This window comes from Podarcis vaucheri (genome assembly GCF_965113315.1).
Source record: "Podarcis vaucheri genome assembly, chromosome: 2".
NCBI lineage: Eukaryota > Metazoa > Chordata > Lepidosauria > Squamata > Lacertidae > Podarcis > Podarcis vaucheri.
Window position 1 is genome coordinate 84,280,828 of NC_138760.1, and position 9,996 is coordinate 84,290,823.

Below are 9,996 nucleotides of genomic sequence, written 5' to 3' on the forward strand. Positions count from 1 at the left end.
ATTAAGTTAAATAGGTTATAAGAATGTATGTGATATATATATATATATATATATATATATATATATATATATATATATGCTTTCGTAGATTTTCACGGGTACAGGAATGCAGGTTTTGGTGTCTTCGGGTGTCTTCCCGTGTAAGAGTCGGGGTGTCTGTGCGACGTTTCGACGAGGTCTCACTCGTCATCTTCAGGCTGGTGCTTTCGGCTTCTTGTTACTGGAACAGAGCAGAGTCTGGTGTTTGAGTTCCTATAAATACTGTAGAGGGGTGTGGTGTATAGCCTCCAACGTTCTGGGCAGAGAGGAAGTTCCTAGATTAGTGTGCCTTTTCTTCTTTTGTTCCTTAATTACTTGAGGGATATCTTGGGTGATTTCATGAGTGATATTCTGAATATCACTGGGTGGGTCATTAAGTGTAGATTAGTTGCTAAAGCTTTCGTGTCTTGACCTCTTGAGCTTGTGAAGAGTTTTTCTGAGAAGATGGCTGTGCTGCATTTAGTTGTGCTCTGGCTTGGCTTCGTGTATAGGGGCGAGCTATGGTTTTGTGCCTTGTGCCAGCCAGATCTGTGTAGGGATTGCAGGGGGGTGCAGCATCCGGAGGTGCCACTATAGTTTGGCTACTGGATGGAGTCTGTAATATGTCTGTGGAGAGGGTCTGGGTTTGGGTCTGGGTCTGGTGTGGTTGATTGGTGACGGCGTTCTGTGTGCCTCTGGTTCTGGTGTCGGTTTTTGTGGGGAGGGCTAATTTCCAGATGTCTGGCAGGCGGGACGTGTCGTCACGCTTGTTCATGTTGTGAGGGTGTTTCTCTATCTCGATGGCTTCCATGATTATTCTCTTGTGGTGATGTTCCATGTTAAAGAGCAATTTGGAATCTGCAAAATTAATTTCGTGTCCTGTTTCTTTCATGTGTTGGAAAAGAGAGGAAGTTTTTTCTTCTTTTTTGACGGCATTCTTCTGCGATACGCGCATTTATTCGTCTGTTTGTTTGTCCAATATACGTGGCTGGGCAGACTTTGCAGGGTATTTCATAGACCCCTTGGTTTTCCAGCTGGATTTTGTCTTTTGGGTTTCTGAGGATATTGGCTATTTTTTGGTTGGTGCAGAAGGCTGTTGTATCTCTCTTCACTCAAGTGCCCATTAATGAAGCCTTGACAGCCATTCAAAACAAATACAACCCCCCCAAATACATCCTGGACCTGACCAACCACTGCCTAACCAACACGTACTTCATCCACAATGGACAAAGATACAAACAGATAGAAGGAGCACCTATGGGATCACCCCTCTCACCGGTCATCGCAAATTTGTACATGGAACACTTTGAAACCAATGCTTTAGACAAGTCAGAACACAAACCCAAACTTTGGCTCAGATATGTTGACGACACCTTTGTAATTTGGCCACACGGGAAAGAAAAACTAGATAGCTTCCTCACACATCTCAACAGCCTACACCCCAAAATACAATTCACTATGGAAATAGAAGACAACAACCAACTCCCCTTTCTTGACGTCCTAATCTACAAAAAACCTGATGGCTCCCTAGGACACACTATCTACCGGAAAAAAACACACACCAACCGCTACTTACATGCACAATCACACCACCACCCTGCACAAATAAACTCCGTAGCCAAGACTCTCATCTCCAGAACCAAACGCCTGGCTGACAAAGACCACTTGACAACTGAGTTACAGAATCTCTCAAATGTGTTAATCGCCAATGGATACCAGAAAAACAGGGTTACGAAGCTAATCCAAAAAGAAACACCCCCCAAAAACCAAGACACAGAAGAAAACAATGGCATGGCCCTCCTTCCTTATATCAAGGGCACTACAGACAAAATCAGCAAAATCCTCCATAAACACAATATCAAAACAGCCTTCTGCACCAACCAAAAAATAGCCAATATCCTCAGAAACCCAAAAGACAAAATCCAGCTGGAAAACCAAGGGGTCTATGAAATACCCTGCAAAGTCTGCCCAGCCACGTACATTGGACAAACAAACAGACGAATAAATGCGCGTATCGCAGAACACAAGAATGCCGTCAAAAAAGAAGAAAAAACTTCCTCTCTTTTCCAACACATGAAAGAAACAGGACACGAAATTAATTTTGCAGATTCCAAATTGCTCTTTAACATGGAACATCACCACAAGAGAATAATCATGGAAGCCATCGAGATAGAGAAACACCCTCACAACATGAACAAGCGTGACGACACGTCCCGCCTGCCAGACATCTGGAAATTAGCCCTCCCCACAAAAACCGACACCAGAACCAGAGGCACACAGAACGCCGTCACCAATCAACCACACCAGACCCAAACCCAGACCCTCTCCACAGACATATTACAGACTCCATCCAGTAGCCAAACTATAGTGGCACCTCCGGATGCTGCACCCCCCTGCAATCCCTACACAGATCTGGCTGGCACAAGGCACAAAACCATAGCTCGCCCCTATACACGAAGCCAAGCCAGAGCACAACTAAATGCAGCACAGCCATCTTCTCAGAAAAACTCTTCACAAGCTCAAGAGGTCAAGACACGAAAGCTTTAGCAACTAATCTACACTTAATGACCCACCCAGTGATATTCAGAATATCACTCATGAAATCACCCAAGATATCCCTCAAGTAATTAAGGAACAAAAGAAGAAAAGGCACACTAATCTAGGAACTTCCTCTCTGCCCAGAACGTTGGAGGCTATACACCACACCCCTCTACAGTATTTATAGGAACTCAAACACCAGACTCTGCTCTGTTCCAGTAACAAGAAGCCGAAAGCACCAGCCTGAAGATGACGAGTGAGACCTCGTCGAAACGTCGCACAGACACCCCGACTCTTACACGGGAAGACACCCGAAGACACCAAAACCTGCATATATATATATATATATATATGTCTTTTGCACTCAGGAGGTTCACATAAAAATCACTCCAAATACAATTCAAAGCCCAAAGAAGTAAAAATATAAAAAAGAAACCACAACAAACAGAAAGCTAAAAATCTATAAAAATGCAGAATCAGCAGCAATAAAATTTTATTAGCCAGCTTCTTCAAAAGCCTTTCAAAATAAGGATGCTTTGATTAACTCATAAAAGGCAACGAGGAAACTAGCCTAGTGAGCCTCCTCGTCTTTCACAAAGATGAGATGCCACCCAGGAGAAAGAGTGGCTTCCTAACACAGGAAAACTGAAGTGAGCACAGACATTCTTCCAAGACTGTGGGTTGGGCCAGAGCACTTCACAATTGAAAGGATCATAGAAGAACTTCAGCTGTGCCTGAAAACCTATGAGCCAGTGAAGCTCTCAGAATGGAGGTCTCTGCAGCAGCTTTGGTCAGCAATAAAGGGTGATGCTTGCTTTTTTATTCTGTATAGTAATAGTATTTTCACTGAATTTTCCCCCAGTTTATATCAACACTACAAACACAACCATAACAATAACAATAAAAAGGAAACTAAAGTGAAACAGAATGCTGGTTGAGGGAGGGAGGAAGGTGGGAAAGGGAAGAGGAGCTGGGTCAGAACTCTTAGGTTTTTCTCATTTTCTGTTTATGGAGCTGTCATAAAATATATTTGTATGCAGCAAGCACTGAATTTGCTGCAGGTTTGCCCTATAGTTTGGCAGGCATCTAATGTCTGTAATATACACTATTTACTTATTCATAAGACTGTTTTTAAACCATCTCATTAAAAATATGACTAAATTCATTAAAACACCATAAAATACAAATGGCCAACAAATAAATCCTGTAAATAAGTATTGATATGGGGGAAAAGATGCATAGTATGCAGCTAGTTCATGCAACTGATCCATTTCCACTGTCTTGGGGTAAGGACACAATACTTTAGGGAGGTATCCCATCAATGCTTTTTTGTCCACAAATCTTAGATCTGTTTACAATTGTGTAGCAACAGCACAGTACCACATAATATGTACCAAGTGTCCTTCGGTATCAAGGCACCAGCAGTTAGAGGAGGAGAGAATATTTTTCATAATCACAACAGGGACTCATATGTCCTATATAGCAATTTCTCTTGTAAGAGGCATTGTCTTGAACCATGAGCACCGGCTCCCACTGTGGTGGGAGTGTTTGATTCGCCAGCTTCCTGTTCTGTCCTGCACACAACATCAAATTGTGTTGCATCAGTTTTTGTTCTAGCCATAAGCCAATGGTAAAAAAACAAACCATTGGTTTGGATAGTGTTGGTAAACAAAGCAGGCTACCTAATATGGGCAGCAGTTTAGAAACACTTGGGTTGGAAGGAGCAAATTTAGAATCTAACTCACATTTCTGGTTGTGTTGCAACCACAAGAGTCAGGTAGTCCATATTTCTTGATGGTAAGAAGAAAACAAAACACCAAAGCCACTTCCCTTGAGGATGGAAAGATTCTTAATTAGCTTGAGACTAAATGTTTTCAAAGACAGTCCATGCAGGGTGCATAATGTAGTCTACAAGGAAGTTGAGGGGGGGACTAAGATGGTAGTGAGATCCCTAGAGATGTGCTTCATGCATTTACTTCATGGCTATATAGCCTCCTCTATCTCTTATACTCAGCATCCCCCCAACACATTTCTGTTTCCAAAGTGATCACAATCTAAACAATCCAAGTACCTGGCCTAATATTTCCAAGACAGTCCACCCCATAAGTCTCCCTTTCAGTGTTCATCGCTTTTATTTGGGTTATCAAACATTCCATTCTCCATTCCCTGATCAAAAACAGAGAGCCATGATTATCAAATATTGTTATGTTTGTTATGTTGTGGTCATATGTAGTTACATCTAGACAGAGACTGTTATGAAGGTTTTCTTTCATTACTGAAAGTGGAGACTTGACCTGCTGTTGAGCAGCCAGGTTCCAATTACTTACATCAGGTCTGGTCAATACTAGCAGCCAATCACAGGAAGAGAATGGCATTCAGATCCATGATGATTAATGTATATGTCCAGTTGTGTTTGGTTTTTATTACATAACTAGACAGGTAAAGGACCCCTGGACGATTAAGTCCAGTCAAATGTGACTATGGGGATGCAGCGCTCATCTTGCTTTCAGGCCGAGGGAGCCAGCATTTGTTCACAGGCAGCTTCTGGTGCAACAGGACACCTAGACACCAGTCCTAATGGTGCCTACTCAGAAGCAAATCTCATTGAATTCAATAGGGCTTACTTCTAGTTAACAGGTGTTAGGATTGCAGCCTTACTGTAGCTTAAACAACAACATCATCATCATAATAATTTATTATTTATACCCCGGCCATCTGCCTGGGTTTCCCCAGCCACAAGTGTAGAACAAAAACAATACAACCAGAATTTTGCATTGGAGGTGAATACCACCCACTGCAACCCAAACACTTGCAAAACACCTTAATCCAGGCATTAAAATCATTGCAGTGATTGGAATGTTTAATTTCATGATAATTTTAGATATAAAGTTAATTATGTTTTCATAGAGCCAGGAACAGAAAGTAAGCAAATGAGTACCTACAAATATAAAAAAGGCAGGCTTAGTATTTGAAATTGTCTGTGAAGATTGTGAGAAGGTAAACTACAGAGACTGTATGGTTGTGCCATCTTGCCCGACCTTATCATAAGGAAAAAGTGATTCTTGTGCAGTGAAGTTCACTTTGCCTAGATCTTTAGGTCTGATTGCTAATTATACCGCAAACAAACACTCTGCTCAAAAACCATGTCAAAGCTAGGTAAATTATGGGATAAAAATAAAATCCATTTAAAGCAAGATGAGTAGAAAATGTATATTTATAGCTGCAGTACATGAGCCAGACTTGAACTATCAATTCCTCACTTTGTCATTTAAGATTATTATTTTAAACTGTTATTATAAATCAGTATCTTGACATTTGTTTGTTATGTTTTGTCTTCATTTAATATAGCTCCTCAGTGTTCAGTTAGGCAAGAGAACTGTTCTGCTCAAGTTCTAACAGACACAACTGATCCTAGGTGCACAGAATATGCCCACAGAATTAACAAGAAGGTGCTTCCTTTAATTTGAAGGAAATGGGTAGCTACATTTTTATAATGTGACACTCTTCTGTAAGAATGGGTGGTAACTTCCAACTTAAATCAAAGTCTGCAAACCCATGTTGCCCACGTTTCCTTCCATAAATGAATTGTTCAGCAGAAGCAAGATTTAAAAAACAGTTTAACTTATCAGAACCAATAATGTAACAGTATCTACTGGTGGCAGTGTCTCCTCACTGGGGCATATAACCACCCTGCTTTACAGTCTGTGGTAAGTAACACTTTGGGACCTCATCCTTCAGATATTGTTGGACCTCAACTCCCATAAACCCCAGTCAGTATGGTCAGTGGTTAGGGATGATGGGAGCTGTTAATATAGGAACACCTGGAGAGCAACAGAACCCCCACCTCTGGATTAGGTTGCTGTTAATATTCAGGATGTTTTGCTACTCCAGACAAGACTGAAAATGCTACCTCCATCTGCTCCACAGCCCCGCCCCAAGTCCAGACAACTGTGCATTCCCTGCTAAACATTGAAAAGCACGCCAAGAGGTAAGAATGATGGGGGTGGGACGGGCAAGGCAGGAGGTAATAGAGTGCTCCAAAATTACTAGGATGAACATAGTCTTTTTACAGGATTACAGCCCATTCTTCTACGTGCTTACTTAGTAATATGTTCCCTGGTATTCAATGGTGCTTACTCCCAGGCAAGTGGACATAGGATTGTGCTGTTAATATTAACCTCTGCACTAACCCTTCAATGCGTAATTTTCACAAAATGCAGGAAGTATAATTAGGTTTTAGTTTGCTGCCTATGAAATACAACCGTATACACAAATCAGTGTAGCCAATATGCAAATATCCCTCTAACCCAGAATCCTGCTCCTACAGCCATGAGTAACAGGAGCTAGTTTTCTGACCATTTATATAAAAAGCAGTGATAACAACAAACCCTGCACCCGTAAAGTCAACTCTAAACTTCATTCAGAGAAGCAGGCTCTTGAGGGTGGGGTGAGGGGGAGTCAGCTTACTGCACAAGGTATTTTTCATAAGTGCCAGAGGCTAAGTGAAGATGAATGTTCAATATGCATCCTATAAAGCATAGTCATAAACTCCAGAGCTGAGTAATGATGGTACACACTTGTAGCAGAGAGTAATAATGGGCCTCATTCAATATACAATAATGTGATACTAAATATTTATCTGCCTGTCACAAATTTAAATGAAATTCTTTCCATTGCAAAATATGCTGTGCACATATATCATAAACTACCCTTCAAGAGGGCAGGTGGCGTAAAAGGACTAACTTAAAATTACAATAATTACCTGCAGATCTACTGTTGCCATACAAACCTGATTATCCTGTGTTAGTGAACCTCTAGTTTCACAGACAAAAGTTGGGAGTCAAATGAGAAAGAAGGACACTCTTCACTTACTGCATAAATGGGCCACATTCCTTTCTGGGCGACTTTCTGAGGACTGCATGGCAGTGGTAGATGGGGTCCGGGACAAAAATGGTGTAAATTTTACCTTTGTACAGTATACTAGTTTCTGCAGGTATTCCATCACCCCTCTCTATCCATCTATTAAACTTGAAGGACACATTCCAGCAAGCTCATAGTATGTAGAATGCATGTATGAATGAGAGCAGTGAGGGGTGCAACCTTGGAAGAGTGAGGAGATTTCTGAGGGCCAGATAGACAGATCTGGAGCTCCCCACATAACTGCTTTAAACAACTTAGCCCTGGAGAAATAGAATACATGTAACTAGTTAATAGGGTTGCCATATTTCAAACAGTGAAAAGACAGAAAATTTGGGCTATTTTAAGGCAAAATAAGCACTGCTGAGATGGTGTGCCATACATCCAGATTTTCCAAAACATTTGTCCAATTTCTGCCGGGATGCTGTTGATGGGTGTGGTATTCCGGATATGTCTGGGAAATTCTGGGTGTATGCCCCCCCCCCTAGTATAAGTATAAGGCAGTGGTCTAATGTAGAGCAACCTTTAGAGAAACCTATTTGTTCTTTCCCTGGTAAATTTAAATTTTTCATCCATATAAGGAGTTTAGATAGGAGGTGCTTAGCGTAGATTTTCCCTATCACTGATAGTAAGCTTATCGGTCTGTAATTCTTTGGTTCTTTTGGGTCGCCATTTTTAAAGATTGGGATAATTATTGATCTTAACCATATCTCCGGTATGATCCCATCTTTGTCTATGAGAGTAAACAATTGAGCTAGGGGTTCTGCCCACCAATCTATATAGGTCTTAAATAATTCTATTGGTAGACCGTCTGGCCCAGGCGATTTCCCCGATTTGAAATTTTTAACTATCTCTCTAATTTCCACTTCTTCTACCCTTGGCCACTCCTGGAGTTTATTGATTTTATTTATAGCGGTCTCATTTCCTTTAAGTTCACTGTGTAGATTGTTAAATACAGATGTAAAGTATTGGGACCATTTGGATTCTGCAATTGGTGGTTGGGTTAGTTGATTTTCGGCTTTCAGTCCTCCGTACACTAGGTTCCAGAACGCTTTGTTGTTTTTACTCTGAATTGAGTCAAATAGTTGTAGCCATTTTTGGGTTGCATATTTCTGTTTCTTTTCGGCCAGAATGTAATGATATTTTCTTTTTTCATCAAGATAAGAGGGCTCTAGTTTAATGCGATTATTTTTAAATGTTTGACGCAGTTTTCTTTTTAGCTGGAAACATTCATCGTCAAACCAGGGGCTAGCGCTATGTTTAAGTATCCAACCTTTAAGTGGAGTACTAAGCTCTACAAACATTTGGAAGATTTCATTATAAGTTTTCAGAATATCACTGCAGGGATTAGTGGTCTTTAAATTGGATAATACTTGTTTTCTCAGGTTGGCTGTAAGTTTTTGCCCCACTGCTGCACTCATTTCCTGAGACCATTTTAATTGAGTCATTTGTTTGTATTGAGAAGGTTCTATGATATTGTACTTAGTTATTTTGGTTTCGTTCTTTAAGTTTATAGACAGCGATAGTGGCTGATGGTCGCTTTCAGTACGCGTTCCAATTTTGAGGTCCATGATCGAATTTATAATATTATAAGGGGCAAGAATATAGTCGATGACACTGCATCCTCGGGGGGAGAAGTATGTAAACTCCCCGCTTCTATCGCCTTCTGTTGAGCCGTTCACAATCTGCAAATTAAAGTTGTTACATAATTCAAGTAGGCGTAAGCCTTCGTTGTTTACAACCCTATCTCTGGAGAAACGTCCTATTTTCAGGGCATGTGCGATATCATTATCAGTATTCCAATTTAATTTGCTACATAGTTGCCCCCCCCTAGTTGTGCAAAGATTAAGTATCCAACTGGGAGTGGAACTAGCAGTGACCACAAACCCTCGCCCAACCCCTCTTCCAGACTGACATTCCAACTGCATCAGAATCCAAAGGCTCTTTTTCTTCCCCTTGACCTCTCCTCACTTTCCCAACTGTCAGTTCAAGGTTGGTTTCCTTCTGCTTGGAACAAGTACCCATGAAGGCACTGCCAGGCTACTCCTTCCTACAAGAATGACAAAACTGTCAGTTCTAATGGGACTAGTTAGTATGCAGCAGTGACTGGAGAACATGGCTGTCCTCCCATTCCCTATTTCCACTACTACACTAAACCTTTGGTGCATTCCAGCTTCCAAATTTACCATATTTTTCTCTCTATAACACGCAGATTTTTTCTCTTAAAAAGGAAGGGGAAATGTCTGTGCGTGTTATTGAGCGAATGTGTGGTCCCTGGAGCCGAAAAATCGGGCAAAAATCAAACCGTGCTTCACGGAGAAGGGAAACCTGAAAAGAGGAAGTGGGTGCTTTCCTGCATTCTGCTTCAGGGTCTTACTGCCCACCCTCCTCTGTTTCGTTGCTGTGTTTGCTGAAACGGAACAAAGAGCAGGGAAAGCCCCTCCCCTCCAGGCAAGAAGAGGGGAAAGCAGAATGTCGTTCTTTCCTCTCTGTGCTCCGGTGCTGCTGAAAACATGCAGGTGG

The 9,996-nt window shown here is 41.4% G+C and overlaps 1 long non-coding RNA gene across 3 annotated transcripts in view; it reads left to right on the top strand.

Moving 5' to 3' along the window:
* The window catches only part of LOC309526071, a 69,282-nt gene that overhangs the window by 53,317 nt on the left and 5,969 nt on the right, over window positions 1-9,996 (top strand). For all 3 annotated transcript variants that reach the window (XR_014216627.1, XR_014216628.1, XR_014216629.1), the window contains one exon: window positions 5,464-6,544. This is a non-coding gene — a long non-coding RNA (uncharacterized lncRNA). The remainder of the gene's footprint in view (window positions 1-5,463; window positions 6,545-9,996) is intronic.